The following is a 23,557-nucleotide window of genomic DNA, read 5'->3' as shown; positions in this document are numbered from 1 at the left end:
CACTTTTTGCAGCCAGCTAGCAGAGCAGTCAGGGTATCACTCGTGGAGACATTTCAGCAGACATTATCATCGGATCAGATCTCTACAGTTGGATCTGATATTTCCGATGCGTCAAAAACGTCTGTACCGGAACCCGGGATCGGATCGGCCCCATCCCTAATTGGTAGCTAGGCTGATTATCCCTTCCGTTACTACTGTAGTCGCCGACAGGATTTGGCACGCGTACGTCTCATTACCACAACTCCTTTTGACCGCTTGCAATATCTAAAAATTTAAAAAACTACAGATCTGACCCCGCCTTTAGCGTAAATACCGTCTAATCACAGACGAGATTCACCAGTGCGTCACACGTTTGCGGCGTCAGCTTCTCAGTACCGTGATTCCTCAACGGTTGAATAACTGCCAGATATCGTAAGTGAAAGTTATCTTGGGAAAAGGCGCAGAAGAACAATTCTACAGCCATAAAATCAAAATAAATCCAGGCGGCCTGAATATCATGACGATCATAAGAGGGTTTAAAGATTTACAAAGTCTGTACCGGACTAATATTGGTATCTTTACATGCTCGCCGTTGTGATACCAGTATCATATCGGATGCTGAAAGCAGTCTCCCTAGAGCTTACAGACAAAAAGAAGATCAGGAAATGCACGGCTCATGTTGTCCACGTCCATAGAGCGGAACCGCGTTCATTCAAGGCATTTAATCCTCTTACTGCGCTGCTAATGCAGTGGGTATTAGCATGAAACTTTGACAACCATTGATTCCTACTGTACCGTCTGTCGGCTGCACACTGCGTTTCCCGACAATGTTAATTTCATATTTCATAAAGCAGATGCAGGCTCCACCCGTATGTTAAAGTAGTTATGGAGCTCTGAACTCATTCAGATTGAAAACTGTTCAACAACACATTTAAGTCAATGATTTAGTCGTTCAAACAAAAAGACCTCAGGCCTGACCTTAATAGCAGTAAGGGTGCAATAATTAATTAATCAACAGACTAGTTTGAATCAATTAAAAGTGTATTATTTGTTCCTCTATGACAGTAAACTGAAAATCTCTGCTTTGTTTTATCGACAGAAACATTTAAAGAAATCGTTATTTTAAAAAGGTCTTAAAAACACAGATTAACATCTAGCACTCAATAATGAAAACAATTTAAAATCCACAAGAGGCATCTGCAGCCATAAATCAGCCTTAAAAAGGATAATTTGACATTTACCGTGACCAATAAAGACACCTTCCTGCGATACAAATGTCCATCTGATGACTTCTTTGGCCATGGTGGCCAAGCTCTACGACTAAGTGTCCTTAATCTATGCACAAAAAGAATTTCAAAAGATCTCTCGTCACAGCGTGCTTTTACAGAGTCCCGAGTCTTTGGCAAAAACAACAAAAGTTCTGTGCACACCAATAGTTGAATCAGACAGGAGTAATCAAACAAGGTGGAGCCAATGTCAACAACGCAGTCAATATGCAAATACAACTGTTCAAAGACGCGTCGGCTTCACTGCGAGGCATTTTAATCATTTGTTTTTTAAAGAATATGATACCAACATTTTTCCAAAACAGGTTACAGAATCCAAGTTTCAAAGATGTCCGTGGTGTTATGGGTTTGTCACTGGAGAGAGCAGAGCGTAGGGTAAAGGTTTGACTTGGTTTGTTGACAAGTACATTACGTAAAAGTGCTCCGACTTGTGGTTTATCCTGATCTGTTAAGATGACGCTGAGGTATACACATCTGAACGTTTTAAATGGGACTGAATCATGTTACATTTAAAGTAGCGCTGGGCACGTTAACGGCGGCTAACGCACATTAACGCATGGCAGGTTCCTACGACGACTGACCGGAAAAAGACGTGCGTGACGTCATGTTTACGTGTCGTGGCACCGGAGACCAGGCACCGTTTACCATTTAGCTCCGTTAGCTCGCCTACAGTAGAACTGGAGCGGTCTGTTTATTAAACGAAAAGAGCAGCGCTACAAATACCCAGCATACTGCGTACGTGTGCCTCTGTTTTTAAAGTTTAGCCTTACTTTAGAGACTCATTTTAACAAATCGGGAGTCACGTAAACATGATGTCACAAGCGTCTTTTTCCAGTCAGTCGCCATGGAAACGCATCATGCGTTAATGTGCGCTACTGTTGACGTCGTTAACATGTTAACGTGCCCAGCATTAATTTAAAGTGCTACCAAATACCACATACCAAAATGTGTTGGTATTCGTCAACAGTAGGTAGTCTTAGCAAACTTTACTGGCAACATATTCAGACTGATGATTTGTCAAAAACTGTTAACAGGAAGTTGCAAAACAGAAGAACAAACTTACAGATAAACCCACACTGATGAAAATATTAAGAATCAATAGCTAACAAAAAGCATAGAAATGATGGAAATGGCAGGGTACCTCACAATACGATACCAATAATATTGCGATACAACGATTCTGTGATAATCAAGTGAAACTGACAGGGACTGCCTTGATTTGTTAATCATAATATCGATATTTGCCCTGGGGCATCAATTATGGTTTTCGGATATCACCAGGATTTGTTTTCTAGTTTAGCCCGCATGACGTTAAGAGGCTAATTCCCACTGAACTGGTTGAACAGACTTAATCAATGTTACAGGTTTTGGCAACGTCTATAACCTGAGACAACGGTATCACTGATACTGATCACTGACTGCACCAACGCAGACATGTGCTCAATTAGTGTTACGCAACGCGCCGATGTGATTAAACCCAATAGTGTGTGGTGTTTAGAAATGCAATCATTGAACTACGCGTTTGATGATGCCATCGGCGATGGCGACGTAATCCAAAACCCGGGCTGGCAACATGACGGAGATCAAACTAGAGGGATTAGGATAATTTGCTCTTTGTCTCCAATTACTAGAAAGTGTGTATGCAGCGAGTACAAGAGGAGACATGGCAGACTTTTATCTCAGAGACGGATGAAACGGTGCCAATAAGGCCACATGTCAGGTTTGACGCCAGAGGAGTTGTGAGAAATAAAAACATGATGTGTCACTGAGCTGTTCTGCACCGATTGTGGTGCTGCTTCACGTTCTGCTTCTTCCTTAAGTGTACATGAGCTGTCGGCAAAACCATTTTTGGACACATTACTGCAAAGTGGACTGCAGTCAGACTACTCTCTCAGGCCAAGGCCACACTGGACATGTGAGCACAATTTACTGCAAGGTTTAAAAAGGGTTTTCACTGAGAAGACGCAGATGTTGGCGTTAACTTTTGTGGTCGACTCTGAGTTCAATATATCCCAGGCGACCACCGCCAATGGGAATGGTTTTAGACGTATACAACATGGTTGTGAAATAAAAAAGTCTATTAGAAACCAAACTTCTAATTCTCACTTAATGTAACATTTTCCACCGCTAGTTTCAGTTAATCGTTAAGACAACACAATGTCAATTTTGTCCATTTTTTCCCACTTAAGGCTCCAAAATGGGAGTTCAAATTTCTATGGGTGATGTCAAGACCAGCTGCCACTGGTAATTGGACTGGAGTCACTACTCTCTCAGGCCAAGGCCACACTGGATGTGTGAGCACAATGTAATCCTAGGTTTAAAGACGCAGATGTTAGCGTAACATTTTGTGGTTGACTCCTCCAAGTTCAATATCACGGTAGAGCAGCCGCCGTCAATGGTAATGGTTTTTAGACAGATCGTATACAACATGGTTGCGAGATTAAAAAAATGTATTTTAAAAAGTCTGTTAGAAAATGAACTTCTAATTCTCACTTAATTGAACATTTTCCGCTGCTAGCTTCAGCTAATCGTCAAGACAAAACCATGTCAATTTTGCACATTTTTTCCCATTGAAGGCTCCACAATGGTTCAAATTCCTCAAGACCAGTTGCAACTTTGGTAATTGGTATTAATCACATTTTTTAGTTTGACTAAGGTTTTAGTGGCCCGCGTTAGCAAATTAGAGCAGCCACAAAAGTGAGACGTGCTAGTTTTCTTGAGAATAGAGCTTGTTTATCATCTTCACCACAGCCAGACAGGGTCACATTTTTCAAGTTCTATGAGTCAATTCTTCTTAATCTACAAGATTGGCAATTGTGTGAAGCGGTAGACCAATAAATTGACCCAATATGTTTATTTATATGCTCGTTATTGAAAATACTGTATATAATTGCACTGCAATGTAGATTAGAGAGGCGGACCGATTAGTCTTGTTCACTACCTGGTTTACTGAGGTTAAGAAACCGTTTTTTGTATTATTTGTTATCATTAAACAGCTGTATTTTAAAAAAGGAACGAGAGCATGAGGAGAGAGTTGGCCAAAAACAACACAAACATGCCATTCTTTGTCTTCAACTCACAGCCTACACTTTCCTCAAGTCACACACAAATTACACCATATTCATACACAATACAAGCAGGCAAAGCCTCATGTAATCACCCACACAAACTATTCAACATGCATTTCTGTCCCAGTGTACAGCACATGCACAATTTGCTTGTTCCCCGTAAAGAAGAAGAACAACGGCAACCTATCAACCTGAAACAAACTCAGCGTAGTTGAACCGAGGACAGGAATTTATGACATTTTACAACACCTTGTGTAGCTGTTGCTAGAGGGCGAGTTGCACCAAACACAACCGAGCTGACGAGGAGAAAGGGCATTTAAGTTTCCCCACAATCGTGTGCATTATCTTTCAAAAGGCTTCACCTTTAATCGTGTGCACGCTCCTCGCCGAAACACACGAGAAGATTCTTAACCAGGAGTTCCAGGGTGGAGCTTGCAGAGCTACGCTAGCTGGCTTCAAATTCACTCGGGGTAGAGCATTCGCACAGGCCCCCGGTGCCATGTTTCTCCAGTCTTTTCCATGGAAACCACACACTGTTGCTGCCGCTGCCCTAAACACTCCACAAAAAAGAGGATCATGTTTCTCCCGCGCCGTCCCCCCGTTAGGAGGGGTATGAACATGAGGGTCCAGGGCAGGCTGGAATGAAAGAATGAAAGAGCGCTGTGTCCAGAGCGGGGCGGACGCTCGATAGTTGCAAAAATAAACGCCCACAAGGGGCTCGGAGAAGAGAGAGACGCCAAAGTATGTGTGCCTTTATCAGTGGAATCCCATAAACTACAGAACAGTCCCTCGGTTACAACAGCAGCAAGAGAAACAAAGCAGCGGAGCAGGCATCCATCAAACCGCCGTGACCCAGGCGACTGCTATCAACGCCAAACTAAAAAGGCAGCACCGAGCCCGGTTGCTAGGTGCTTGTGTTGCAGCACACGGGGGGGGAAACAGAAAAAAGGTCACTAATTTGCTTTCTCTTACGCTGAAAGCCTCGCATTAGTCCAGAGGCAGTCCGTCAGTGTGTGGTCAGCTAGCCACTCCCCGGCTGCTCCAAGCCACTAGGATGTGAAGGCAACTGGAGACATTTTTAAAGTCGAGGCTCTTTAGATTGGATGTAAGAAAAAAAAAAAAAAAACGCACCTCACTTTCTCCTGCTGCTGCATTCCTAGTGAAGTGAAGAGTTTTTATTTAAGGCAAGTTCTGCAACAAACAAACAAACAAACACAAATTCCCATCGCAAAATAAAGTTATTGTTTGACCAACTAATAACGGAACATTAAGCCCTGCTCTCTGTTTCTGAGTTTCAGCGGGAGCTCGAGGGGAGTGGAAAAGAAGGGAAAGTCCCAGACAAAGTCTCAGTCTCAGCCCCCACCACCACCACCACCACCCTCTGCTTTTATTCAAGCCATGTTCTCTCTGTCCCCTGGAGTGTGCTAGGTGTCAGTGCTAGCTGAGTGTGTGTGTGTGTGTGTGTGTGTGTGTGTGGGACGGAGAGAGGCTAACCCGGCATCCGATGTCAGACCAAACGGAGCATGCTCATTCACACCCTTCCTCTGTGGACTCTGGAGGCAACTCTTCTTACGCTAATCCTCATTTTAAGTTTGATTCTCACTCGACCCCACTTTCTATATCCCCCTGTGTACGTTTCCTTACATGCTTGCCGTGCATATTTTACCTTCTTTCTCCTGTGTCGGACTGCCGCCTTTGCACCCACCCCCCCCCCCCCTCCCTCAGCCTGCAAATCTCAAATTTCAGTCTCGTCTGGCTGCAGGCAGCACCACCAGCTGTCCTCGTTGACTCCACATATTTCCCACTGTACTTTTCTTATTGATTTTCACATCCAATACCCTCATACCTGATTTAAAAAAAAAAAAAATTACTACATTTAACCACCAAACACGGGTGGTTGCTTAATCACAAAAACAATGTGCTCCTTCAAAGCCGAGGATCGCCTCCCCGCGTGATTCGGTCATTTTAAGATATGCAAACGAGTTCACTTGTCATCTGTTCCCTTCGCTGACTCAGACCGACCCACACATACACAAACTCTCTGGCTGCGTCTCTAAACACACAAAAAGAGGCGGCCAGGAAAAGAAGCCCAAGTGAAAGCAAAAACAACACACCGACAGCCAGAATCTGCTCGTCAGCAGTAGAGAGAAGCAACAACAGCCAGCTTTTTTTGGGGGGGGAGACATGGAATAATCCACTGGCCCCCGTTCACATGTAGTGTGTAAAGTTAATGCAGCCTGGCTGAAGCAATTTGCTAACAACAAGCATTAGCAAACATAAATGTCACACTTTCTTTGTGGAACAGGACGTAGTAGTAATTATTGATGTTCCCATAAACTTCAGGTTTAATGAGTCCTGACCTGAAGACACCTACTACATGTCAATATTGTGACATAACTACTGAGCCACCTACTGAGAACAGGAAGTTGGGATGAAGTGATGCTTTGTGTATACACTACCGTTCAAAAGTTTGGGTACACTTAGAAATGTCCTTATTTTTGAAGGAAAACACTTTTTATCCCAATGAATCTAACATTAAATGAATCATAAATACACTCTATACACGACTATTCTAGCTGCAAACGTCTGGTTTTTAATGGAATATGTACATAGGTGTACAGAGACCCATTTCCAGTGTTCTAATGGTACATTGTGTTTGCTAATGGCATTAGAATGCCATAGGATGATTAGAAAACCCTTGTGCAATGATGTTAGCACAGCTGAAAACAGTATTATTTAGAATAAAAAATAATTATTTCTAATCTTGTCAATGTCTTGACTATATTTTCTATTCATTTTGATAAATAAGAGTGTGACTTTTAATGGAAAACACAACAAAAATGGTAAAGGTGAGGCCAAACTTTTCAAAGGTAGTGTATATCTATGTGATATTGGTCAAAAATCACATAAAAAACATTGTGTCATGTATAAATATGCCTTGAATAAAGTTAAAATAGTTTAAATGGCTTCAAAAGACACTGATAATTGATTATGACATTAATCACCAACTAGTTTGATAATGGATGAATCAGTTTTAAAGTGTTTTTAAAAAAATCATCAGAATAATTTATAATATAATATATTATACAATAATAATTTTGGTTTGTGGACTAGTGGTAGGAATTTCAGGGTAACCTCGCGATACATTGTCCACGATACCAATAATAATCACGATAACGATTCTGTAACGATTGATATTTTGCGAGACAACCACATAGCTACACGTCACGATATCCGTCTGACGGAAGAAAACAAAACGATAACGTGAAAAGTTAAAAGTGCAGGATTTCGCTCTTTTATCTATTGTCAACATGGAGAACAAAGGTCATAAAGTCAATGTTTTGATCGTGAATGAATGCATCTCTTAGCGTAGCTTTCTCCACCATTTATCCCGCTGTAAACTCCCTCTTCTTCCGCCAGGTAACGTCCACCCAAGTTAATTGATGACTTTATTATTAATCGATTACTAAATTAATCATCAACTATTTTGATAATCGATTTGAAGCTTTTTTTTCCGTGATTAAAACAAGATTTCTGATTGTTTTAGCTTCTTAAATGTAAATTTTCAAGAACAACCATCATTTCCAGGTTTGACAAACACCGATCCATGTTTTTTTAAACATTTTATGGACCAAACAATTCATCAAGAAAATAATAGATAGCTCTAATTTTAAGGCCCAAACAACAAATCAATTAATTAAAAAATAACACATAATCGTTGCTTAAATCAGTATCAGAACAAACACAAGGTATCATGATAAAGTGGTATTACAGCATCCTTAGACGTAAGCCTTTGGTCTACAGTGTATGTGATAATATAGCATCAAAATGACAGGTGTGTGTGTGTGTGTGTGTACACAAAAGACTCCACACCTGACATGTTCAATTAGTTTTCTTTCATCTCTTGCGATGAATGCCACTGATAATTTCATTACGACACAACACAATGCGACAGCGGGCGTCTGTGGTGCCGCTTTTCTCAGATGATGCGAGCGCAGGTTTAACCGCCACGGCCAAAGCACGTTCAGCTTAAAAAGAGGGAAGACGGGGAGGAAACACCGCTGTGTGCTCACACTGCATCTGTTCACATTATTGCCAGACAATGTGGACGTAATGCAGTCAGAAATAAAGAAGAATGAAAATAGATATGAGCACACAAAGAGCCCACTGTGAAACACACACACACACACACGCGCGCACACATGCAGAGATAAGCTATAAAACAGCGCTAGTTACAATGGTCAATGCCCAAAGTGTGCTATTAAAGGGGCAGGGCGAGCACATGGAACAATGAGCCATCTGGACCAGGCAGCAGTTCATCTCCAGAGAGCCAAAACACTTCATCACCTACAGCCAGGGGTTTTCAAAAGAGAGGGGGCGCTGGATCATTTACATCTTAAACACACACACACACACACTCTGGTTATGCAAATGTCTACATTTTACCACCCCACAGGAAAACAGCAATAAAGGGAAATTAATCGATCGGCAACGCAACTCGTGAGTTGAAGATATTAAAAAGACTACTGATTATTTTGGTCAAAAATTGTCTCCATTTGTGCACAAAAACAAATGTATTCATTGCGTATTGTTTCTTTGTTAAATGGAGTAAAGAAACCAGAAAATATTCACATTTAAGAAGCTGAAAAAAATATCAGAATAATCCAAATACTTTAACCCAAATTTAATCTGGCGAGCACTTCCTGAATTTAGGAGCCTTGGGTCGAATTTGAGCTCAGTTGCATCATGTGGTTTATCTCAGTTCAGGTCTGTTTGTTTGTTTAGAAAGTACTCTCGTGTATAAATCACCTATTTATTCACAAGGCAACATTCCCTTTCTGTAAGGACTGTGGCTTGTGTACATTTGTACGAGTAAAAACAAAAAGTATGAGTCCGGGCTTTAGCCGTAATGTTAGAACTTTCTTTCTCGTTTGGCAGTCGCCTTCTTTTCCACAACAGTAAAAACAGCAACCGAGTAACTGTGCAGCGCCGGAGCTTCGTTACCATGGAGAAGCCACGCAGAGTCGTGATATCACAGCAAAGGGAAAAACTACACACTTGCACACACACACACACACTTACACACCTTGTATCTTATGCTCACGCACACAGACACAGACACAGACACACACACACAGACACAGACACAGACACACACACACACACAGACACAGACACAGACACACACACACACACACACACACACACACACACACACACACACACACACACACACACACACACACACACACACACACACACACACACAAAGAGAGTGATACAGCATGTAGGGACTCCCTCTGGCATAAGTAAGAGATCTCAAATTACCTCACTGGTACAGAGCCAATGAGTCACTGTCTCACACACACAGTCAGAACAGCTGTCGGTCATGTGAGCGAGAGCTGAGCTCTAGTCACTGGACAGTGCAGCCGCTATCCAATCAGACGGCAGCTTCCATCCCATCGCTGTAAAAACACTCGCATCCCAAATATTGAAGGAACTGTATGTGTCAACAGGGACACAGAAATGAAACTGAGCCGACTTCTTCTGCTTTTGCAGTATTTGCATATAAATTTAAAGCATTCCTTCATTTGCTTATTAGTGACGGAGTAAGATCACAACCTGGGTTTGAAGAAAGTCTGCAAAAAAGTCCAACTAATTCATCATCCATGGCTTCGAGATGCCTGCTAGAAACTGGTACCGTCACATGACACGGGTACAGTGCGTGTGTTTTGCCATGTGACACTTTGCATGCACAGGTACACAGGGAATCAGGTGATGGAGTAAAGAAGGCTCAGAACTCAAATATGAGATGTTTTTAAACCGTGCTTTTTGGACACGAGATTCATGAGATAAAATTAACTCAAGCTAATCGGCTACAGCGCGTCTGTGACATCATTTTAGGTTCAAGTATGCTGTAATAAACTTTATCTGAGCACCGGTTTTTCCAGGAAAGACAGTGCCACAGTCCACTCTACGACCTGAGACATCACAGCCTGAAAACAGTTATGGAAAACACAATATACGCACACATATATACATATATACACTAGAACTGCATAACGAAAAACTTGAGCATAAAAAGGGTGGAATCCATCCATGCCACTCATCTACAGTAATAAGCGACGCGTGGTCTGCCATTAAGGATCATTTCGTGAGGTTCTCTTACCATTTAGAAGTTTAAAATAGGTACATTTAATAGGAAATCTCCATTCAAAATAAATCAAATAAAATTTTATTTATATAGCCCACAATTACAAAACACAGTTCGTCTCACAGGGTTGGTAAGATCCTCTGTCCTTGGACTAGGTTAACGTACGTTAACCTGACGACTGATGGAAAAAGACGCGCGTGACGTCATGTTTACGTGCCACGACACCGGAGTCCAGCCACCGTTTACCGGTTCGCTCCGTTAGCTGCATTAGCTCCTTAGCGCGCCAACAGTGGAACTGGAGCGGTCGGTTTAGTCAACGAAAAGAGCGGCGCTACAAATAACCAGCGTACCCGTGCACTGCGTATGCGCGCCTCTGTTTTTAGCCTAACTTTGTAGACTCATTTTAACAATCGGGAGTCCCGTTAACTTCTCACTTTCTCCGGTCAGTCGCCATGGAAACGCGTCACGCGTTAACGCGCCAAGCACTACCTTGGACCCTCGGCCAGGGCAAGGAAAAACTACCAGGGGAGTGCATTGTGTACTTCCGCTAGCATACATTCTAACTCGCACACAATGGAAATGTGTCCTCATGTGTCCTCATGTGTCCTCACGGCTCACGCCAGTCATTTATTATTAATAAAAAAAACACAACCTACTCGGTGAAGGTTTAAACCAGATTAATAATCCGCAGCACAACAATCATATGAATGAACGGAGAGTGGAAACCGACAAATGGAGCTTTGTAGCTGGTAACCCCCCTGGTGTTCACGTGCCTCTTCACTATCTGCAAACATACAGTCGGCACTTGGATCACACCATGACCTCACTGCAGATCTCACATTCCTGACATCAACCCCCCCCAAAAAAGAGTGTAAAACAGTAAATAGCTGCGTCATCCACCAGCCAGACCTACTGTGAGAAGCCAGTTTCCTCTACTCATTTCTAAACCTCAAAACATCGACAACTGTGATTGACAAGCGTAAATTGCCACTGTAACCAAATACAAAATAACTACACAAAAACCCACATGTATATGATGCAGGAGTTATACCATCATGTTACGCTTTCGTCCGGATAAAAACAAGGTATGAAAGTTCAGGGGATTTCATGGGGATCAGTATTTTCCATCCATGACATAAATCCTCATCCTCCTCATCGTGGCATCTGTCACCATCTACCTACATATGAGAACCATCCCAGTGGCCATATTATCAAACCACTAAGCCGCTACAATCGTGACTGAAAGCCCAAGGGACGTAGACAAGTACAGCACGACCAACACTGTACTACTGTTAACACACAATCAGCTACACAACAGTGTCTGACAGCTGTATTATCATTTGGATAATACTCAATCTCAAATAAGTTTTTGTGAAGTTTCACTTAGAGTGAATACATAGAGGATGAAACAATAACCTCAATTTTTCCCTGAAACCTGCCGTTGATGTTAAATTGGCGACACTGCTTTCCATTTTGAATTGCCTTGTGTATGCAATAGCGCTATATAAATAAACCCGCCTCGCCTTACCTGAACCAAAACGCTCGATATTCAGCTAAAGTTCAAAACAACTTTTATATCGTGTGGCTTTGCATCCAAGAAAATGACAAATGGTATACTGCGTATTAGTGAAATTCCATATCCATGCGCGCAAAACCCAATCTAAACGATCTCCTAGCCTACTTCCAATCACCCCTGCACACATTAAACTACTGCAATTTCTCCTCTTACTCCGTGTTTTTGTCCGTCTATTGATATGCATATTGTCATTTAAATCGATATCTCTGTCCTCAGCTGGACTGCACCACCGACTATACTCTTTTTGTACATTGTAATATATAAATAAAGTTAAAATTTGAAGCTGAATGAAGGGATTTGGAGTCATAACAGTGTACAGGCGTGCTGGGCTTTCACATGGCTCCTCTAAAGATTTGCTCATCGAGCATCAGGTACTGTTAAAATTCTACTTGGATGTGGAAACCAGGCTTTTTTCCCCCCTGATTTACTCCCTCAATGACATCTTGTAGTTGGCTGACCGCAGGGTGAGATGTCTGGATCGTGAACGGTCTTGAAAGCAGCTCTAAGTGTGGCAAAATTACACAATTAAGAGCAATTATTCTTATCACCCAGGTGGTTGACATTAAAAAAAACCTTTTGTATCTTTAAATAACTTTGTGGGAGTTTTGGGGGCATGATTCAGGCTGAGGTACTGAACTGTCGAACGACACTTGAGTTTTAAAACACACTCAAACTAGGATCAAACCTGGGGCAATAGCTGTCACCTAGTTATGGATCAGCTTACCCCCTTTTTTTTACTATTCGACATTATAAATCATTTACTGTGTTATAAGCACTCCAACACTCCAAAAAGGGGAAAATCCTGAATCCAGACCACCTTCAGAATCTTATCACTTCTTCCTTGGACCATCACCACAGGATATTCCCTCCAAATCTGTCTTTTATTTCCGGTGATACTGTTCATAAATCAGACAAACGCAGCCAAGAACATTCACTAGCCTGTATGAGTTAGTAAGCCGTACGTTATCCTGCTGCTTTTTTTTTATCTTATTTAGCCAACAACACACAGAAGCCGCACATTTTTCAGTTAAGCAACAAAAACAAAGCATCCTATTTTTTCCAGAATTCTGACATTTTAATTTATGGGATTTACTGAACGTAAATTGTGCGTCTTATTACTTTTTAATAGCGCTCCGTCCAAGGATGCTCCCAACGGCTTATTTCGCTGATCATTACACAGAAATTTAACAAACAGAAAATGACTTATCGATTCGTGGGACCACAGCGCTGTGCGAACATCGTACCGTTTTTTAACAGATTAAAGTCAAACGTGCCTGTGCTCAATGCGTTTGTGTGCATTTCATGCCACTTTATTCTGACGCAGCGCGCAGAAAAACCTTATTTCTATTTTTTCTAGTTCAGAGCTTGCGTCGCCAAAACCACACAAGAAGTCATCTGACACACTTTCCACCTTCCAACCTCGCTTTGCTACAACATCTGGGCATTAGCACATACGGAGAGTGGGAGCTGTATCCCTGGTATAGTGAAAGGGACATTTTATTAATGTTATCCTAACAATGTCAAAGTCGGCGCTGCACACACTGGTGCCCTCAGAGAGTCACCTGCCAAGTTTGAAGCCTGTCAAGTGATATATTAGTCACATTTCTACTGATATCTCTTGTATTTTTTTATCCATACACCACCAAAATCACCACTGCACAAACTAGCATCCTTTCACACCAATTATTACTCAGAAATGAGGCCGATAACCAAATTTTACAAACGCCATCACTATCACAATCGTCCCCATTTGGCAAGTCACCACGTTTGAAGCAAAACTCTTCGATTCATTAGGGTTTTAGGGCTCAAGTAAGAATTTTCTGCAATCTCTGGCGTTAACGTTTGCAGTATATGACGATACGATACCGTCTGAGAGCTGAATTTGCATCCACATACCTGGGCATACATTATCAATGAGCAAAAACAGTCATTATCAGCCTTTACAGTAGCTGTGTAGACTACTAAAGATCAGTCAACAAAGACTGGATGTTTCCGTCTCTGAAAGTCCCACTAAAACTACTTGTATGCCCACGTAAGCTTCCTGTTGGCACAAAGACTGAAAACTATCAAACAAGTGGTCATTTGTTTTTAAATCATGTTTTTATGTATGTATATCATCAGTATAACTCATAAAGTAAAGGACAGATTTTACCAAAATTATCTGAAGATGTTTACGTCGGAATTCATTTAATTATCAATATTTGCAGCAGTGTATCGATTAGAAGACACTGCAAATTTCTTCCCAACTTGTTGTTTACCTTTGGGCATGCACCTTTTATAAATCAAGCTTACATGGTAATGTTTACATTCTTAATCCAATGAGCACTGTTTATTTATCAACTGGTCACTGTGTCTACATTCAAATGTGAACGCTGAGTTTATTCCCTAATAGTATCTGTATGGGCTGTGAATGTTATTTAATTCTGATTATATTACCATTATTTGTAAATATTAAATTCTTAAGATTCTTTTTTGTGGTCAGTAAATGTCCAACAACAACAAAAACGGGCCCTTTAACAAACTGATATTGAGATTATCGGCCCTGAAAACCCTTTATCCTATACCCTTTATGAGTGCACAACAACAACAAATGCACCCTTTCATGAATTAGTGTTGATATTGGCCCTGAACAACTGATATCGGTCAACCCCAAGTTGTATGAGCTTGTTCCTACATAAAACACTTTATTCTGTTAAAATATGAACAAGTGGTCAGTAAATGTACAACAACAACAAAAACAGGCCCTTTAAAACCCTGAAAAACCTTTATCCGTTGACCCCTACAACAGACACTGTCTGTATCCAGTTCATGTAAAATCAAAACCAAGTGGCCAACGAGTGCACAACAACAACAAATGCATGCTTTCATGAATTTAGTATTGATATAGGCCCTGAACAACCGATATCAGTCAACCCCAAATTGTGTCATCTCGTTCCTACATAAAACAGGTGGTCAGTAAACACACAGACACAGTACAGACATTGTACTCAGTTCATGTAAATTCAAAACCAAGTGGCCAATGAGTGCACAACAACAACAAATGCACCCTTTCATGAATTATTATTAATATCGGCCATGAAAAACCAATATCGGTCAACCGCTAAAACAGACACTGTATTCAGTTCATGTAAAAAGAAAAACCACGTGGCCAATGAGTGCACAACAACAACAAATGCATCCTTTCGTGAATTTAGTATCGATGTCGGTCAACCCCAAATTGTGTCATCTCGTTCCTACATAAAACAAGCGGTCAGTAAATGTAAAACAACAACTACAAAAACAACAAAAAAACAGACCGTTTAACAAGCTGGTATTGATATTATCGGCCCTGAAAAACCTTTATAACAGACATTGTACTCTGTTCATGTAAATTCAAAACCAAGTGGCCAACGAGTGCACAACAACAACAAATGCACCCTTTCATGAATTATTATTAATATCGGCCATGAAAAAACAATATCGGTCAACCACTAAAACAGACAATGTATTCAGTTCATGTAAAATGAAAACCAAGTGGCCAATGAGTGCACAACAACAACAAATGCACCCTTTCATGAATTATTATTATTAATATTGGCCCTGAAAAACCAGTATCGGTCAACCGCTACAACAGACACTGTATTCAGTTCATGTAAAATGAAAACCAAGTGGCCAATGAGTGCACAACAACAACAAATGCACCCTTTCATGATTATTAATATCGGCACTGAAAAACCAGTATCGGTCAACCGCTACAACAGACACTGTATTCAGTTCATGTAAAATGAAAACCAAGTGGCCAATGAGTGCACAACAACAACAAATGCACCCTTTCATGAATTATTATTAATATCGGCCCTGAAAAACCAGTATCGGTCAACCGCTTAAACAGACACTGTATTCAGTTCATGTAAAATGAAAACCAAGTGGCCAATGAGTGCACAACAACAACAAATGCACCCTTTCATGAATTATTATTAATATCGGCCCTGAAAAACCAGTATCGGTCAACCGCTACAACAGACACTGTATTCAGTTCAAGTAAAATGAAAACCAAGTGGCCAATGAGTGCACAACAACAACAAATGCACCCTTTCATGAATTTAGCATCGATATCAGCGGCGAACAACAGATATCGGTCAACCCTGAGTCGTACCAGCTCTTTCCTACTACCTACTACTATCACACACCATATTAGACATTTGTTAAAAACAATAAGCAGCCAGTGAGCGTACAACAACACAAAGTGTGCTCTTTAAATCAAAATTCAACCAACACCATGACCGAGTGAACTTCTGACACACAGGTTTGTGACAGCATCATTGACAACACGTCTAACAGGTGTCCCAAACTGACGACATGGACGTGTAGTAACACACACACACACACACATCATCAGGACAACCTGAACAACAACAACAATAACACACACACAGTTGACATTGACTCGTCCTCCCTCTTGGACACAGGTCATAAGAACACACAGTCACGGACTGTGGGATCTCTTGGCAGCGGCGGCAGCAGCCACACGGTTTTCAGCCTCTGAGTAAACATGAAGTCATCACTTCCTCCTCCTCTTCAGCAGTCACTGACAATGCTACACAAAACAAACGCCACGATGGGGTTCTGTTGACCTGGACTAACCCGCTTTGGGGAAGCGAAACGGCCGCAGTCTGACACGGAGTGTGCCCCCCGCTCGGCTTTTTACTGTTACACACACACACACACATACGAGGGGCCTTGACTTGCCGTAAAGCAGTGCTCCCTGTTAGCTGGCGGCTAGCTGACCGAAACAAGCTAGGACTTTAAACGTCTCCGTGGACAGTTTAATCGCCGGCAACCGCCGCGTACGTTTGACGGACACGTCAATCGCATGCACGGTGAACGAGAGCCGGCACGTCACGGTAGCAAAACAAGGCAGCAACGGCGGCTTAAGCAGCCTCTTTTTTTTCCTCGCTCCTCTCCTGCCAAGCTCAGCTATTAGCATTAGCATTAGCGCCGCGCTAACGAGGGGGAGCTAATGTCTGCTACAGCTAGAGCTGTTGTTTTCCCCCCCACCACCACACACACACACACATACACACACACAGAGCAGAGGGGAAAATCTGATGTTTCACTCGCCTCGGTTCAGCTTCTCACCGCGGAAGGAGACTCCTTTCCGTTCAGTGCGGACTCACGGGCGAGTGCGTGGCGGGGAAATGTACACACGGTCCCTGTTTGGCTGTGTTTCATTCGCACCGCTGCTCCTGGACCAGAGACGAGACGCCAGGCGTTAAGTAGCAGCCAGCCGCTCCGGAGCGCGCACAGTTGCTGAAGTTTGTCTCGGGAGCGCGCCCGGCACGAACGACTGAGAGCAGAATACACGACAAAAAAAATAAATAAATAAAACTCATAAATTAATGAATATGGTCCATTTTTCACCATCAACATCGCTCTATTGTTATTTAATTACATTTTATGGATGTTGATTTAACAGTTTTTGTTAAAATTTGTTTGCTAAATCCACTAAAACCTTGTTTTTTTTGACATACAAAAGTTTATTTGATCAAATATTACCTGTTTCATGTCCTTTATAGGTTGTTTTTATTCAAAACTGCATTGCAGACACACACCTTTATCTAAGCTAAGCATTTTTATGCAGCGCATAATTTTTCCTATATTATTTATTTATTCATATATATATTATTATATAGTGGATATTATATAACTGGCCAAACATATAAACACTATTTTTGATTTATTTACAGTAAATACAGTGATTTAAATAATCAAAGCATTAAAGCCCATTCTATGCCTTTATATTGTTTTCCATCAGAATTATTCATAATTCACACATCACTCTTCAGTATGAAGAGTCTAAAGGGGCCATTTTTATTTTTATAAAATAAAATTGATTTAAAAAAAAAAAGAAAATAGGATAAATAACATTTGACCACTGTGAAATGCTAAATATTGTGTACATTTATGAAAAATGTGATCATTTGTGACACATTCTCTTAAGGAGAAAATAGCCGAAGCTTCTTCCAATTCAGATTACGACCACAAGAGTCCGTCTCCATGGCGTGACGTGTCACTGTGTGAGATTAAGATTAAGATTAAGAGGACATGTGGACTCCCCTCCACCCTCCTCCACTCCCACTTGTCATCATCTTCACCATCACAGAGACTGGGATTACAGGGAAGGATCAGCAAATCCATCCATCCATTATACACCATATAAGAGCCAGTTTTAATTATTAATCTGGACCACTTTTGGTTAAAAGACCCCATATCTGTGCCTTGTTCAGACTGCAGCCCAAATCAGATCTGTAATCAGATCTTCCTGACCAACTGTTCACGTTATAAATATCGCAAGTGATCAAAGCCAATCTGCACGTGTGTCCATATTGACATTCTATAGCTGCAGGCCACGCCCTGGCAGGGAAAAACCAGTAGTCTGCACCCCTGTGGTTCTCAAACTGAGGTATATGCAAGCTCCCTCTGGTGGTACTTTGAGGAGACAACTTGGAAGGGTACAACCCCAGACAGGTCGCTAATCCGTCACATATCTAGACAAACAACCATCCACTCTGACACTCACGGTCAATTTACAGCGTTCACTTAATCTATCTAATCCCTATATTTGATGTTTTTGGATTGTCGGAGGAGACTGGAGAACCCCGGGGAGAACATGCAAACTCCATGCAGAAAGGGCTCCCGGGTTCTTCTTTTGCCGCAAAGGTAAGAGTGCGAACCAGATCCAATCAGAATCAGATCTTCCTGACCAACTGTTCACATTATATATATCGCAAGTGATCAAAGCCAATCTGAGTATGTGTCAATATTGACATTGGCTCGTCTCGTCTTCCACGTGGACTTCTGTAGTCGCAGGCCACGCCCTGGCAGGGAAAAACAAGTAGTCTACACGGTCCCACGGTTGTCAAACTGCGGATCATGCACCACCAGTGGTACGCAAAGCTTCTTCTGGTGGTACTTTGAGGAGACAACTTGAAAGAGTACAACCCTGGTGTTTTTGGATTGTCGGAAGATTCCGGAGAACCCGGGGAGAACATGCAAACTCCATGCAGAAAGGGCTCCCGGGTTCTTCTTGCCGCAAAGGCAAGAATGCGAACCAGATCCGATCAGAATTAGATCTTCCTGACCAACTGTTCACATTATATATATATCGCAAGTGATCAAAGCCAATCTGCATATGTGTCAATATTGACATAGGCTCGTCTCGTCTTCCACGTGGACTTCTGTAGTCGCAGGCCACACCCTGACAGGGTGTGGCCTGCTGCGGTACGTAGACCACTCTAACACTTACAATCAATTTTGAGCGTCAAATTGACCCACTCCCTATATTGGATGTTTTTTGATTGTCGGAGAAGACCGGAGAACCCGGGTAGAACATGCAAACTCTCAAAACGGCTCCTGGGTTCTTCTTGCTGCAAAGTCAAGAGTGCGAACCCCCATGTAATCAGATCAGATCAGAATCAGATCTTCCTGAACAACTGTTCCAAACAAGTAGTCTACACGGTCCCACGGTTCTCAAACTGCGGTACGCGGACCACCAGTGGTACGCAAAGCTTCCTCTGGTGGTACCTTGAGGAGACAACTTGGAAGGGTGCAACCCTGGACAGGTCGCTAATCCGTCACATATCGAAACAACCATCCACTCTGACATTCACGGTCAATTTAGAGCGTTCAATTGACCCAATCCCTATATTGGATGTTTTTGGACTGTGGGACGAGACCATAGAACCCAGGAGAGAACATGCAAACTCCATGCAGAAAGGGCTCCCGGGTTCTTCTTGCTGCAAAGACAAGAGTGCAAACCACTGGGTAATCAGATCCAATCAGAATCAGATCTTCCTGACCAACTGTTCACATTATATATATATTGCAAGTGATCAAAGCCAAGGCCTCGCACTGGCAGGGAAAAACAAGTCGTCTACACGGTCCCACGGTTCTCAAACTGCGGTACGTGGAACACTGTGACGCTCACGGTCAATTTAGAGCGTCCAATTGACCCAATCCCTATATTGGATGTTTTTCGATTGTTGGAGAAGACCGGAGAACCAAGGGAGAACCCAGGGAGAACATGCAAACTCTATGGAGAAAGGGCTCCTTGGTTCTTCTTGCTGCAAAGGCAAGAAGAACCAAACCCATACCCTAACCTCAACCCTAACCTCAACCCCAACCCTAACCTCAACCCCAACCCTAACCCCAACCCCAACCCCAACCCCAACCTCAACCTCAACCTCAACCCTAACCCCCAGCCCCAACCCCAACCCCAACCCTTACCTCATAACCCTACCATTACTCTTACCCATAGTGCAAACCACTACACCGGCTGTGTGGCCTGTTCTGAAATCATGAGGTCGTAAAATGTCAAAGGTTTGGTCTCCTCAGACCTAAATCCTGGACAAACCGGAAGGACAACATCTGAAGGAGGACAGAACCAGCAAAGCTAAGGTAGCAGGAATACCAGTCATTTTAAGGACATCGACACTGTTGTTTGTTGTCACTCATGGAGACATGAACGTCCTCGATGAGACAGGGTTTGAACTGCACAAAGAGAAGAAAGCAGGAGTAAAGTAGGAGTGGGGAGGGGGGGGGGGTGGGTGGGTAAAAAGGGAAAGGAAGTGAGGAGATCCAAACCCCAGAGAATGTTAAGCTCTGCTGGTATGCTGCAGGAATTTGACTTTCTGGGCTGGGTACATTTTGTTTTATCTGGAGGAGAAGACGGCGAAGAGACAATGACGGAGGAAGGAGAGGTTTCAGGAGGGAAAGTAGTGGAGGAAGGAAGTGGGAGACAGGAGTGATGGATGAGGGTGAGCGACGAGATCACCGGATTCCTGTTTGCCGGTAGATTCTCGTACCAATGTGGATTCTTCAAGCGTCTCAGTGTTTACAGCTGAACCCAGAACGGACTAATATGACCTTTGACTTTCTTGGAAACACAGCATCGTTTCCAGGAAACGAAATCCCCCAAAACGACTATGAGGGAAGACACAAACTGGAGTTTCTACCGATATCAGTACGATTTAGTCATTATAGACCGATTCATTGTTTTCCTAAAGTTGAATATTGGTTGTATACACAAATATAATGTTTTAGCGCTTCCAAAAACGTGGTTCCATGTGGATAAAACACCAAAGTACCTAACCCTCGATGGAAACACGGCTTTAGACTTAAGACTTTTAACATTACAAGCATGTTAAAAGTCCAATTTTAGTCGGACTAAGACAATACTACTATTAAACTACTAACTAAAATCAAGCTCAAGTCTTAGTCAGACTAACGTACCTGGATAATTTGAGGCATATGTTAGTTAAGCATATGCTTAGTCTGACTGGAGTCGGACTTGCCGTAGAAGGAGACGGCGTCTAAACTACGGAGTCGGAGTCAGACGTACACTGCAAATAAATCGGTTTCCTTTTTGTCACGTAAACGCGTTAGTCCGACTGTAATCGAGCTAGTCTTAGTCAGACTAACATACCTGGATAAATTGATTCATAGTCTGATTCCTCCTGCATGTAGCATGTAAATGCTTAGTCTGACTGGAGTCGGACTTGGCGTAGAAGGAGACGACGTACACGGCAAATAAATCCGTTTTCTTTTTGTCGCGTAAACATGTTAGTCCGACTGAAATCGAGCTAGTCTTAGTCAGACTAACATACCTGGATAATTTGATTCATAGTCTGATTCCTCCTGCATGTAGCATGTATATGCTTAGTCTGACTGGAGTCGGACTTGGCGTAGAAGGAGACGACGTACACGGCAAATAAATACATTTTCTTTTTGTCACGTAAACCCGTTAGTCCGACTAAAATCGAGCTTGTCTTAGTCAGACTAACATACCTGGATAATTTGATTCATAGTCTGATTCCTCCTGCGTGTAGCATGTATATGCTTAGTCTGACTGGAGTCGGACTTGGCGTAGAAGGAGACGACGTACACGGCAAATAAATACATTTTCTTTTTCTCACGTAAACCCGTTAGTCCGACTAAAATCGAGCTTGTCTTAGTCAGACTAACATACCTGGATAATTTGATTCATAGTCTGATTCCTCCTGCGTGTAGCATGTATATGCTTAGTCTGACTGGAGACGGACTTGGCGTAGAAGGAGACGACGTACACTAGGAATAAATCAGTTTTCTTTTTGTCACGTAAACCTGTTAGTCCGACTAAAATCGAGCTTGTCTTAGTCAGACTAACAAACCTGGATAATTTGATTCATAGTCTGATTCATCCTACGTGTAGCATGTACAGTATATGCTTAGTCTGACTGGAGTCGGACTTGACGTAGAAGGAGACGACGTACACGGCAAATAAATCAATTTTCTTTTTTCATGTATACTCGGACAAGTCGGTAAGTTAGTCTTAGTCGGACTATGGCCTTAGCTAAAGTACAGACTGACTTATTTTTGCAGCTAGCCACGTCACCCCCTGGTGGCCAATCAATTTATTTTCGCTTCGACATTGGTGTCCTCAGGATAACAAGAAGGCTACGTCCACTTTCTCTACGATTTTAGCTCCAGTGACGCAGGACATGCTAACCAGGTGGTAAATATTCACAGCCGTATCCAAACATCTGGGAACGCTTCCCCGTTGGCTTGCGTTGGGAGTTTTTTTTTTTTCTCACATTACTCAACAACGTAATAATATACAAAGCCTCGAAATGAAACGTTCGAGTTGTACACAAAGAGCCCCAAAAAAAGGCTCAATACCAAACCGCTTGTTTTAAAAGAGTGTCGCGTCGGATCAGCGTCCAGCGCTGGAAAAGCGAAACGGAGACAGAAAAATATTTGGTTTCTCAACTTCTGTCGGGGGTCAAGAACCTCACGTGTTTGCTACTATTTGCATCGCATGCAAAGGACGTTTTTGCGGCAGCATGGATGTGAGTCTGTTTACCATTAGACTCTTGGCCCACAGGGAATTCTCTTCAGGCAGTTTTTTGTTTTTTTGTCGGTGGTGAATGATTCCCAGGAGAACTTTGCCTAACACACAACAGCCATGTGCATTTACATAATGACACCAGGGTTGTTTATGTAAAGTTGTTGGTTGTGTACCTGCTTGTGTGTCCGCGGCCTCGTCTGAAACAGATGCAACGCAGAACAGGATGGAGGGAAAATATGAATTTTCAAAACTCACGGCGGCAACAGGATGTACGGCGTATTTCCTTTAGAGCCACATCTGGACTTTTATCTGGAGCCAAACATAAGAAGAATGTACAGTATGTGTGTGAGTGACATTGGTAACAACGAAAACAAAAAAATTACCACACACACATTTACATAAAGGCAAAGTGACTGAGAGGAGTGTGTCCCTCCTTATGTAACCTGTCATGCGTTAGCTAACTTTAAACTAAATTCACGCCAAACAAACAAACAGATAGATATAATTTTAGCTAACTTTAACCTGATTTTACGCTAAACAAACAAACAGCTAACTAGCTAGCTAGAATTTTTAGTTCACTTTAACCTATTTTGTAGACAGACAGGTAGATATAGTTTCAGCTAACTTTAA

This window comes from Microchirus variegatus (genome assembly GCF_963457635.1).
Source record: "Microchirus variegatus genome assembly, chromosome: 8".
Taxonomy (NCBI): domain Eukaryota; kingdom Metazoa; phylum Chordata; class Actinopteri; order Pleuronectiformes; family Soleidae; genus Microchirus; species Microchirus variegatus.
The sequence above is the reverse complement of the archived record's forward strand: the minus strand, read 5'-3'. Positions refer to the sequence as shown.